The following is a 13253-nucleotide window of genomic DNA, read 5'->3' as shown; positions in this document are numbered from 1 at the left end:
CGGCAGGGTAGCCTAGTGGTTAGAGTGTAGAGGCGGCAGGTAGCCTAGTGGTTAGAGTGTAGAGGCGGCAGGGTAGCCTAGTGGTTAGAGTGTAGAGGAGGTAGGTAGCCTAGTGGTTAGAGTGTAGAGGAGGTAGGTAGCCTAGTGGTTAGAGTGTAGAGGAGATAGGTAGCCTAGTGGTTAGAGTGTAGAGGCGGCAGGTAGCCTAGTGGTTAGAGTGTAGAGGCGGCAGGGTAGCCTAGTGGTTAGAGTATAGAGGCGGCAGGGTAGCCTAGTGGTTAGAGTGTAGAGGGGGCAGGGTAGCCTAGTGGTTAGAGTGTAGAGGCGGCAGGGTAGCCTAGTGGTTAGAGTGTAGAAGGCGGCAGGGTAGCCTAGTGGTTAGAGTGTAGAGGCGGCAGGGTAGCCTAGTGGTTAGAGTGTAGAGGCGGCAGGGTAGCCTGCATGCATGATCAGACGGATAGCTTAAATATTTACCGGGAAAGATTCTTAAGCAAATAACACAAGCATTAATTGAGAGTCAAGTGAACTATTGTTCGGTGGTCTGGGGAAATGCATCATTAAGTGAATTTAGGAGGCTGCAGAATGCACAGAACAAAGCAGCATGGGTTGTTTTAAGGTGGAGATATGGTTCTTCTGTTGTAGTCATGGGTTGTTTTAAGGTGGAGATATGGTTCTTCTGTTGTAGTCATGGGTTGTTTTAAGGTGGAGATATGGTTCTTCTGTTGCAGTCATGGGTTGTTTTAAGGAGATGTGGTTATTCTGTTGCAGTCATGGGTTGTTTTAAGGTGGAGATATGGTTCTTCTGTTGCAGTCATGGGTTGTTTTAAGGTGGAGATATGGTTCTTCTGTTGTAGTCATGGGTTGTTTTAAGGAGATGTGGTTCTTCTGTTGCAGTCATGGGTTGTTTTAAGGTGGAGATATGGTTCTTCTGTTGCAGTCATGGGTTGTTTTAAGGTGGAGATATGGTTCTTCTGTTGTAGTCATGGGTTGTTTTAAGGTGGAGATATGGTTCTTCTGTTACAGTCATGGGTTGTTTTAAGGTGGAGATGTGGTTCTTCTGTTGCAGTCATGGGTTGTTTTAAGGTGGAGATATGGTTCTTCTGTTGTAGTCATGGGTTGTTTTAAGGTGGAGATGTGGTTCTTCTGTTGTAGTCATGGGTTGTTTTAAGGTGGAGATATGGTTCTTCTGTTGTAGTCATGGGTTGTTTTAAGATGGAGATGTGGTTCTTCTGTTACAGTCATGGGTTGTTTTAAGGTGGAGATATGGTTCTTCTGTTGCAGTCATGGGTTGTTTTAAGGTGGAGATATGGTTCTTCTGTTGCAGTCATGGGTTGTTTTAAGGTGGAGATGTGGTTCTTCTGTTACAGTCATGGGTTGTTTTAAGGTGGAGATATGGTTCTTCTGTTGCAGTCATGGGTTGTTTTAAGGTGGAGATGTGGTTCTTCTGTTACAGTCATGGGTTGTTTTAAGGTGGAGATATGGTTCTTCTGTTGCAGTCATGGGTTGTTTTAAGGTGGAGATGTGGTTCTTCTGTTACAGTCATGGGTTGTTTTAAGGTGGAGATATGGTTCTTCTGTTGCAGTCATGGGTTGTTTTAAGGTGGAGATATGGTTCTTCTGCTGCAGTCATGGGTTGTTTTAAGGTGGGGATATGGTTCTTCTGTTGCAGTCATGCGCAGTGCTCTTGGTTGGTCATCAATCGACAAGATAATTGAAAAAAAAACATGCTTATTTTATTTCGCAATGTACACCGTTTAAAACGGACAAACTCTATTCACAACGGTATTGAGTTGGTAAGAGACAGACGTTCAGTAAATACTAGGAATAGATTGTCAACCATCTATGTGTTATCCAGTATTGAGTTGGTAAGAGACAGACGTTCAGTAAATACTAGGAATAGATTGTCAACCATCTATGTGTTATCCAGTATTGAGTTGGTAAGAGACAGACATTCAGTAAATACTAGGAATAGATTGTCAACTATCTATGTGTTATCCAGTATTGAGTTGGTAAGAGACAGACGTTCAGTAAATACTAGGAATAGATTGTCAACCATCTATGTGTTGTCCAGTATTGAGTTGGTAAGAGACATACATTCAGTAAAAACTAGGAATAGATCGATATAATAGATTTATATAATATAATAATAATATATGCCATTTAGCTGACGCTTTTATCCAAAGCGACTTACAGTCATGTGTGCATACATTCTACGTATGGGTGGTCCCGGGAATCGAACCCACTACCCTGGCGTTACAAGCGCCATGCTCTACCAACTGAGCCACAGAAGGACCATCTGGTCAGACTGTCATAGTATTTATCAGGCCAGACTGTCATAGTATTTATCTGGTCAGACTGTCATAGTATTTAACTGGTCAGAATGTCATAGTATTTATCTGGTGAGACTGTCATAGTATTTATCAGACAAGACTGTCATAGTATTTATCAGACAAGACTGTCATAGTATTTATCTGGTCAGACTGTCATAGTATTTATCTGGTCAGACTGTCATAGTATTTATCTGGTCAGACTGTCATAGTATTTATCTGGTCAGACTGTCATAGTATTTATCAGGTCAGACTGTCATAGTATTTATCAGGTCAGACTGTCATAGTATTTATCTGGCCAGACTGTCATAGTATTTATCAGGCCAGACTGTCATAGTATTTATCACACAAGACTGTCATACTATTTATCTGGTCAGACTGTCATAGTATTTATCTGGTCAGACTGTCATAGTATTTATCTGGCCAGACTGTCATAGTATTTATCTGGTCAGACTGTCATAGTATTTATCTGGTCAGACTGTCATAGTATTTATCTGGTCAGACTGTCATAGTATTTATCTGGCCAGACTGTCATAGTATGTATCAGGTCAGACTGTCATAGTATTTATCTGGTCAGACTGTCATAGTATTTATCTGGTCAGACTGTCATCGTATTTATCTGGTCAGACTGTCATAGTATTTATCTGGTCAGACTGTCATAGTATTTATCTGGTCAGACTGTCATAGTATTTATCTGGCCAGACTGTCATAGTATTTATCTGGTCAGACTGTCATAGTATTTATCAGGTCAGACTGTCATAGTATTTATCTGGTCAGACTGTCATAGTATTTATCTGGTCAGACTGTCATAGTATTTATCAGGCCAGACTGTCATAGTATTTATCTGGTCAGACAAGACTGTCATCTGGTCAGACTGTCATAGTATTTAGTGTATTTATCTGGTCAGACTGTCATAGTATTTATCTGGTCAGACTGTCATAGTATTTATCTGGTCAGACTGTCATAGTATTTATCTGGTCAGACTGTCATAGTATTTATCTGGTCAGACTGTCATAGTATTTATCTGGTCAGACTGTCATAGTATTTATCTGGTCAGACTGTCATAGTATTTATCTGGTCAGACTGTCATAGTATTTATCAGGTCAGACTGTCATAGTATTTATCAGGTCAGACTGTCATAGTATTTATCTGGTCACTACTATATCTGTAACACTGTGTTATATATGAACATGTGATTGTATTCTCAAATGTATTTGAATGTTTAAGGAATTCTTGGAACATTAGTTCAAAAGAGATCCTAATCAAATCCAATCGGACACTGTCGTTACCAACTCTCTGTTGGTGATAACTGATGCTGATAACAACAGATAAAAACCAGTTAGAGAGAGACTGGGGAGGGGGAGAGAGGGGGAGGAAGAAAGAGAGGGGGGAGTGGGGAGAGAGAGGGGAGGGAGAGAGAGAGAGTGGGAGGAAGACAGAGAGAGGGGGAGTGGGGAGAGAGAGAAAGGGGGGAAAGGAGAGAGCGAGAGAGAGAGAGAGAAAGAGAGGGTGAGGGATGGAGAGAGGAGGGGGAGTTTTAGAACCTTAGAATGTCCGCCCGGGTTCCAAATAGAACAGACGACAGCTATATATACAATTATTAAGCATTCTGTTTTAATTGTCTCCCTCTGTGTGAGAGGAGAGAAGCTCATTGATGTCTCACAATGTCACACAAAAACACACACACAGCACCAGAGCATCACACACACACACACACAGCACCAGAGCATCACACACACACACACACAGCACCAAAGCATCACACACACACACAGCACCAGAGCATCACACACAAACACACACGCACACACACACACACACACACACACACACACACACACACACACACACACACACACACACACACACACACACACACACACACACACACACACACAGCGCCAGCATCACACACACACACAGCACCAGAGCATCACACACACACACACAGCACCAGAGCATCACACACAGCACCAGAGCATCAGCATCACACACACAGCACCAGAGCATCACACACACACACAGCACCAGAGCATCACACACACACACAGCGCCAGCATCACACACACAGCGCCAGAGCATCACACACAGCACCAGCATCATCACACACACACACAGCACCAGAGCATCAAACACACACACACACAGAGCATCACACACACACACAGCCCCAGAGCATCACACACACACACAGCACCAGAGCATCACACACACACACAGCGCCAGAGCATCACACACACAGCGCCAGAGCATCACACACACAGCACCAGAGCATCACACACACACACACAGCACCAGAGCATCACACACACAGCACCAGCGCCAGAGCATCACACACACACACAGCCCCAGAGCAGCATCACACACACAGCACCAGCATCACACACACAGCACCAGAGCATCACACACACACACCAGAGCACACACACACAGCACCAGAGCATCACACACACACACACAGCACCAGAGCATCACACACACAGCACCAGAGCATCAGCACCAGCACACACACAGCACCAGAGCATCACACACACACACAGCACCAGAGCATCACACACACACACAGCACCAGAGCATCACACACACACAGCGCCAGAGCATCACACACACAGCACCAGAGCATCACACACACAGCACCAGAGCATCACACACACAGCACCAGAGCATCACACACACAGCACCAGAGCATCACACACACAGCACCAGAGCATCACACACACACACAGCACCAGAGCATCACACACACACCGCCAGAGCATCACACACACAGCACCAGAGCATCACACACACAGCACCAGAGCATCACACACACAGCACCAGAGCATCACACACACAGCACCAGAGCATCACACACACAGCACCAGAGCATCACACAGCACAGTCACACACAGCACCAGAGCATCACACACACACACAGCACCAGAGCACACACACAGCACCAGCACAGCGCCAGAGCATCACACACACAGCACCAGCGCACCAGAGCATCACACACACAGCGCCAGAGCATCACACACACACACAGCACCAGAGCATCACACACACACAGCACCAGAGCATCACACACACACACACAACACCAGAGCATCACACACACAGCACCAGAGCAACACACACACAGCACCAGAGCATCACACACACAGCACCAGAGCATCACACACACACAGCACCAGAGCATCACACACACACACAGCACCAGAGCATCACACACACAGCACCAGAGCACACACAGCACCAGAGCATCACACACACAGCACCAGAGCATCACACACACACACAGCGCCAGAGCATCACACACACACACAGCACCAGAGCATCACACACACACAGCACCAGAGCATTACACACACAGCACCAGAGCATCACACACACAGCACCAGAGCATCACACACACAGCACCAGAGCATCACACACACAGCACCAGAACATCACACACACAGCACCAGAGCATCACACACACAGCACCAGAGCATCAGACACACAGCACCAGAGCATCACACACACAGCACCAGAGCATTACACACACAGCACCAGAGCATCACACACACAGCACCAGCACACACACAGCACCAGAGCATCACACACACACACACACAGCACCAGAGCATTCACACACACACCAGCACCAGAGCATCACACACACAGCACCAGAGCATTACACACACAGCACCAGAGCATCACACACACAGCACCAGAGCATCACACACACAGCACCAGAGCATCACACACACAGCACCAGAGCATCACACACACAGCACCAGAGCATCACACACACAGCACCAGAGCATCACACACACACACACAGCACCAGAGCATCACACACACAGCACCAGAGCATCACACACACAGTAGTCAGGATATAGACCCGGTAGTAGAGTCAGGATATAGACCTGGTAGTAGAGTCAGGATATAGACCTGGTAGTAGAGTCAGGATATAGACCTGGTAGTAGAGTCAGGATATAGACCTGGTAGTAGAGTCAGGATATAGACCTGGTAGTAGTCAGGATATAGACCTGGTAGTAGAGTCAGGATATAGACCTGGTAGTAGAGTCAGGATATAGACCTGGTAGTAGTCAGGATATAGACCTGGTAGTAGAGTCAGGATATAGACCTGGTAGTAGAGTCAGGATATAGACCTGGTAGTAGAGTCAGGATATAGACCTGGTAGTAGAGTCAGGATATAGACCTGGTAGTAGAGTCAGGATATAGACCTGGTAGTAGAGTCAGGATATAGACCTGGTAGTAGAGTCAGGATATAGACCTGGTAGTAGTCAGGATATAGACCTGGTAGTAGAGTCAGGATATAGAGGATATAGACCTGGTAGTAGAGTCAGGATATAGACCTGGTAGTAGTCAGGATATAGACCTGGTAGTAGAGTCAGGATATAGACCTGGTAGTAGAGTCAGGATATAGACCTGGTAGTAGAGTCAGGATATAGACCTGGTAGTAGAGTCAGGATATAGACCTGGTAGTAGTCAGGATATAGACCTGGTAGTAGATTCAGGATATAGACCTGGTAGTAGAGTCAGGATATAGACCTGGTAGTAGAGTCAGGATATAGACCTGGTAGTAGAGTCAGGATATAGACCTGTAGTAGTAGAGTCAGGATATAGACCTGGTAGTAGAGTCAGGATATAGACCTGGTAGTAGAGTCAGGATATAGACCTGGTAGTAGAGTCAGGATATAGACCTGGTAGTAGTCAGGATATAGACCTGGTAGTAGATTCAGGATATAGACCTGGTAGTAGAGTCGGGATATAGACCTGGTAGTAGAGTCAGGATATAGACCTGGTAGTAGAGTCAGGATATAGACCTGGTAGTAGAGTCAGGATATAGACCTGGTAGTAGAGTCAGGATATAGGCCTGGTAGTAGAGTCAGGATATAGACCTGGTAGTAGAGTCAGGATATAGACCTGGTAGTAGAGTCAGGATATAGACCTGGTAGTAGAGTCAGGATATAGACCTGGTAGTAGAGTCAGGATATAGACCTGGTAGTAGTCAGGATATAGACCTGGTAGTAGAGTCAGGATATAGACCTGGTAGTAGAGTCAGGATATAGACCTGGTAGTAGAGTCAGGATATAGACCTGGTAGTAGAGTCAGGATATAGACCTGGTAGTAGAGTCAGGATATAGACCTGGTAGTAGAGTCAGGATATAGACCTGGTAGTAGTAGTCAGGATATAGACCTGGTAGTAGAGTCAGGATATAGACCTGGTAGTAGAGTCAGGATATAGACCTGGTAGTAGAGTCAGGATATAGACCTGGTAGTAGAGTCAGGATATAGACCTGGTAGTAGAGTCAGGATATAGACCTGGTAGTAGTCAGGATATAGACCTGGTAGTAGAGTCAGGATATAGGCCTGGTAGTAGTCAGGATATAGACCTGGTAGTAGAGTCAGGATATAGACCTGGTAGTAGAGTCAGGATATAGGCCTGGTAGTAGAGATATCAGGAGTCAGGATATAGACCTGGTAGTAGAGTCAGGATATAGGCCTGGTAGTAGAGTCAGGATATAGACCTGGTAGTAGAGTCAGGATATAGACCTGGTAGTAGAGTCAGGATATAGGCCTGGTAGTAGAGTCAGGATATAGACCTGGTAGTAGAGTCAGGATATAGACCTGGTAGTAGAGTCAGGATATAGACCTGGTAGTAGAGTCAGGATATAGGCCTGGTAGTAGTAGTCAGGATATAGACCTGGTAGTAGAGTCAGGATATAGACCTGGTAGTAGAGTCAGGATATAGACCTGGTAGTAGAGTCAGGATATAGACCTGGTAGTAGTCAGGATATAGACATGGTAGTAGAGTCAGGATATAGACCTGGTAGTAGAGTCAGGATATAGACCTGGTAGTAGAGTCAGGATATAGACCTGGTAGTAGAGTCAGGATATAGACCTGGTAGTAGAGTCAGGATATAGACCTGATAGTAGAGTCAGGATATAGACCTGGTAGTAGAGTCAGGATATAGACCTGGTAGTAGAGTCAGGATATAGACCTGATAGTAGAGTCAGGATATAGACCTGGTAGTAGAGTCAGGATATAGACCTGGTAGTAGAGTCAGGATATAGACCTGGTAGTAGAGTCAGGATATAGACCTGGTAGTAGAGTCAGGATATAGACCTGGTAGTAGAGTCAGGATATAGGACTGGTAGTATTGTACCTAGTATTTTATACCTTTTTTAACTAGGCGTGTCAGTTAAGAACAAATTCTTATTTTCAATGACGGCCTACCAGGAAAGTGGGGTTAACTGCCTGGTCAGGAGCAGAACGACAGATTTTTACCTTGTCAGCTCAGGGGATTCGATCTTGCAACCTTTTGGTTTCAAGTCTAACGCTCAAACCACTAGGCTACCTACCGCCTCTACACTCTAACCTCTAGGCTACCTGCCTCTACACTCTAACCACTAGACGATCTGCCTCCCCCATCTAACCACTAGGCTACCTACCGCCTCTACACTCTAACCTCTAGGCTACCTGCCTCTACACTCTAACCACTAGACGATCTGCCTCCCCCATCTAACCACTAGGCTACCTACCACCTCTACACTCTAACCACTAGGCTACCTGCCTCTACACTTGTAACCACTAGGCTACCTACCAGCTCTACACTCTAACCACTAGGCTACCTACCATCTCTACACTCTAACCACTAAGCTACATACCGCCCCATACCCTCTAACCACTAGGCTACCAGCCGCCTCTACACTCTAACCACTAGGCTACCCTGCCGCCTCTACACTCTAACCACTAGGCTACCTGCCACCCCTACACTCTAACCACTAGGCTACCTGCCTCCTCTACACTCTAACCACTAGGTTACCTGCCTCCTCTACACTCTAACCACTAGGCTACCTACCTCCTCTACACTCTAACCACTAGGCTACCTACCTTCTCTACACTCTAACCACTAGGCTACCTACCTCCTCTACACTCTAACCACTAGGCTACCTACCTCCTCTACACTCTAACCACTAGGCTACCTACCTCCTCTACACTCTAACCACTAGGCTACCTACCTCCTCTACACTCTAACCACTAGGCTACCTGCCGCCCCCAATATGTGGATTAGGGTCCATTTGGCACTCAGGCACCGACTCCTCTCCTTACTGTAGGTGATACACCAGGACACCAGTATAGTCTACTCATAATAACACTGATGAGATAGGGAAGCCTTAGCTGGATCATGGAGTCTGGCTGAGTTTAAAAATATCACATATTCATTCCCTGACTTGTTGAAAGTTAAATGCCCAAAAGTCAGAAAACAGAAAGCTTCTTCATAATGCATGGTTAGTTATGTCCGAATCTGTCTGCCTGGATACAACGTCACACTCACTGTTCGAAAACAGGCCTGACAAATCACTCACACCCGGCTGCTTTTAACACCGTTCTCATCCTAAAAAAAAACATGTCAGCTTTTCCTTAAAAATGGAGAATTCAATTTCATGTGAGATGAAACTTGAACAATATTGCATAATTTAGCAGTTTGTCTTGTGCTCTTTCTCAGTGGCTAAAAATAGATCACCATGACAACACTATACAGTAGGTTACATCACAATCACGATGGCTGGATGGAAAAACTATTGGTCTCCCAGGAATATCCAGAACCATACAGAGACTAGAGAGAACTCTCTCTAGGTCCATACAGCAGAAGATTAACTCTCTAGAACACATGCAGAGAGAGAACTCTAGAACCGTACAGAGATAGAACTCTAGAACGACGCAGAGAGAACTCTAGAACCGTACGGAGATAGAACTCTAGAATGACGCAGAGAGAGAACTCTAGAACCGTACAGAGAGAGAACTCTAGAACGACGCAGAGAGAACTCTAGAACCGTACGGAGATAGAACTCTAGAATGACGCAGAGAGAGAACTCTAGAACCGTACAGAGAGAGAACTCTAGAACCGTACAGAGAGAACTCTAGAACGAAGCAGAGAGAACTCTAGAACCGTAGAGAGAGAACTCTAGAACGACACAGAGAGAACTCTAGAACCGTACGGAGATAGAACTCTAGAATGACGCAGAGAGAACTCTAGAATCGTACGGAGATAGAACTCTAGAACGATGCAGAGACCGTACGGAGATAGAACTCTAGAATGACGCAGAGAGAGAACATTTTCCAGGTAGCCGGGTCATTACACGGAATGAGTGCCTTTTGCGTTCGTTTGATATTTTAAGTAAAAATATTGCACAAATGTTGAATTTTAAAAGCCTGTTATATTAAATGAAATGCCATTTAAAGCTACAATATGTATTGTTTTAAGCGACCTGACCCAATCCACATAGAAATGAGAGAAATTAGAGATGTGACATTCTTATTAAAAGCAGTTGATCTGTTCTATGAGTGCTATTTCTATGCTTCCTGTTCTTAAGTTTCATTTCTTTTACTTTTGGATTTGTACACCAGGTTCAAACAGCTGAAAATAACATATTTTTTGGTTATGGAAAATGTATTTCACAACGTATTAGATGGTACAATGATTCTCCACACAATGACTGCTTGTTTTGTCACATAAACTGAAATTAGGCGAACTATTAGAATTTTAGCAACCAGGAAATGGTGGAAAAATGTAATATGATGTAATATGGCAAATTCAATAAATCTGTTTTTTTTTTTATATGAATAAAAACAAAGTTAAAATGACAAAATTCTGCACATCAACATGTCCCTCTAAAAATCCTCTGTGACTTCTATGAAGTTTTTAACCCACTTAAAGGACAATTCCACCCAAAAAAACATTATTCTGGTACGTGTTTAACTAGTCCATTGTTGACATAGTCACTAAATGTTTTGCTTGTCAGCTATCAAGTTTCAAACATACGTAAGTTTCAAACATACAGAAATCACCTATGATGCGTGTTTCTATATATGATGCAAAACGCATCACACGGGGATGATTTCTGTATCTTGAAAGTTACAATATCTTGAAAACTTGATTAGTGACGAGCAAAACATTTTGGGACTATGTCAAAAATGGACTAATTAAACAAATATCAAAAGATCATTTTTGGGTGGACTTGTCCTTTAACCCCAAAAACTTTCATTCTAAAGCCTATTATTATTATTATTATTATTATTATTATTATTCTGTTGCTTTGACAAAGTCCTTTCTGAACCTTATTATTTATTCAATGTGATTAGTGACTAATTTAAAGGTCAAAAACCCCTGTCTTTTGTTTGCAACAACAACAAACAAAAAAAACACTTTACAAAGGTGATAGTAAAGTAAAAATGGACCAAATAAAACAAACTAAACTAAACTAAACTAATATTTCATTTGTTTCGACTGATTTCGTTCCCTGGTTACTATTGTTTTTGTGGTAATAATATTAAGCTGTTCCTCGTTTGAAGGTGTTTTACGTTGAACTAAAACTCGTTTTAACATGGTCAAACTTTTCCTTTTTTAGTTTTTCCTTCTAAAGAAACATTGAACATCTAATCGTCAATTTGTAAAAATATACATCAAGTCGTTGAACACTGTAACAATGTTTACATATTGTTTAACCCACTTCTTCACTGAACGAAAATACAAAACGCTTCATGTAACAATTTCTAAAGATTTCATTCGGCCCTAATCTATGGATTTCACATGACTGGGAATACAGAATATGCATCGGTTGGTCACAGATACCTTCAAAAAGTAGGGGTGGAGATCAGAAAAACAGTCTGTATCTGGTGCGACCTCCAAATGCCTCATGCTCATTCACAGGTTGGTTCAGGCTGTTGATCAGGCTGTTGATCAGGCTGTTGATCAGGCTGTTGATCAGGCTGTTGATCAGGCTGTTGATCAGGCTGTTGATGAGGCTGTTGATCAGGCTGTTGATCAGGCTGTTGATGAGGCTGTTGATCAGGCTGTTGATCAGGCTGCTGATCAGGCTGTTGATCAGGCTGTTGATCAGGCTGTTGATCAGGCTGCTGATCAGGCTGTTGATCAGGCTGTTGATCAGGCTGTTGATCAGGCTGTTGATCAGGCTGTTGATCAGGCTGTTGATCAGGCTGTTGATCAGGCTGTTGATCAGGCTGTTGATCAGGGCCTGTGGAATGTTGTCCGCACCAATGTGTCGGAGGAAACACCATACACCTGGCAACCGAAGTCAGCATGCGCCCGCCCGGCCGGCCAACCACAAGGAGTAACTAGATTGCAATGGGACAAGGACATCCCTGCCGGCCAAACCCCTAACCCAGACGACGCTGGGCCAAACCCTCCCCTAACCCAGACGACGCTGGGCCAAACCCTCCCCTAACCCAGACGACGCTGGGCCAAACCCTCCCCTAACCCAGACGACGCTGGGCCAAACCCTCCCCTAACGCAGACGACGCTGGGCCAAACCCTCCCCCAACCCAGACGACACTGGGCCAATTGTGCGCCGCCTCATGGGTCTCCTGGTCACGGCCAGCTGTGACAGTCTGTGATCGAACCAGGGTCTGTAGTGACGCCTAGAACACTGCGATGCCTTAGACTGCTGCTCAGGAGGCCTCATCCTTTTTTCCCCCTTTTTCTTATTTTCAATGACGGCCTAGGAACAGCAGGTTAACTGGTCTAGGAACAGCAGGTTAACTGGTCTAGGAACAGCAGGTTAACTGGTCTAGGAACAGCAGGTTAACTGGTCTAGGAACAGCAGGTTAACTGGTCTAGGAACAGCAGGTTAACTGGCCTAGGAACAGCAGGTTAACTGGTCTAGGAACAGCAGGTTAACTGGTCTAGGAACAGCAGGTTAACTGGTCTAGGAACAGCAGGTTAACTGGTCTAGGAACAGCAGGTTAACTGGTCTAGGAACAGCAGGTTAACTGGCCTAGGAACAGCAGGTTAACTGGTCTAGGAACAGCAGGTTAACTGGTCTAGGAACAGCAGGTTAACTGGTCTAGGAACAGCAGGTTAACTGGCCTAGGAACAGCAGGTTAACTGGTCTAGGAACAGCAGGTTAACTG

At 44.6% G+C, this 13253-nt stretch overlaps 1 protein-coding gene and 1 long non-coding RNA gene across 3 annotated transcripts in view; one reads left to right on the top strand and one right to left on the bottom strand.

The window, feature by feature from the left end:
• Positions 1 to 13253, bottom strand: part of LOC118381902 (plasma membrane calcium-transporting ATPase 2-like) — a 238561-nt gene that overhangs the window by 160723 nt on the left and 64585 nt on the right.
• Positions 762 to 1213, top strand: LOC127932009 (uncharacterized). 2 transcript variants are annotated; one of them, XR_008143537.1, is made up of 3 exons: positions 762 to 828; positions 1041 to 1126; positions 1170 to 1213. It is a non-coding gene; the product is annotated as an uncharacterized LOC127932009 (long non-coding RNA). The 2 variants fall into 2 exon arrangements; XR_008143536.1 differs by lacking the exon at positions 762 to 828 and adding an exon at positions 881 to 954.

The sequence above is a fragment of the Oncorhynchus keta genome, chromosome 10 (genome assembly GCF_023373465.1).
Source record: "Oncorhynchus keta strain PuntledgeMale-10-30-2019 chromosome 10, Oket_V2, whole genome shotgun sequence".
Lineage (NCBI taxonomy): Eukaryota > Metazoa > Chordata > Actinopteri > Salmoniformes > Salmonidae > Oncorhynchus > Oncorhynchus keta.
Note: the sequence above shows the minus strand (reverse complement) of the source record. Positions and strands in the feature narration are given on the sequence as shown.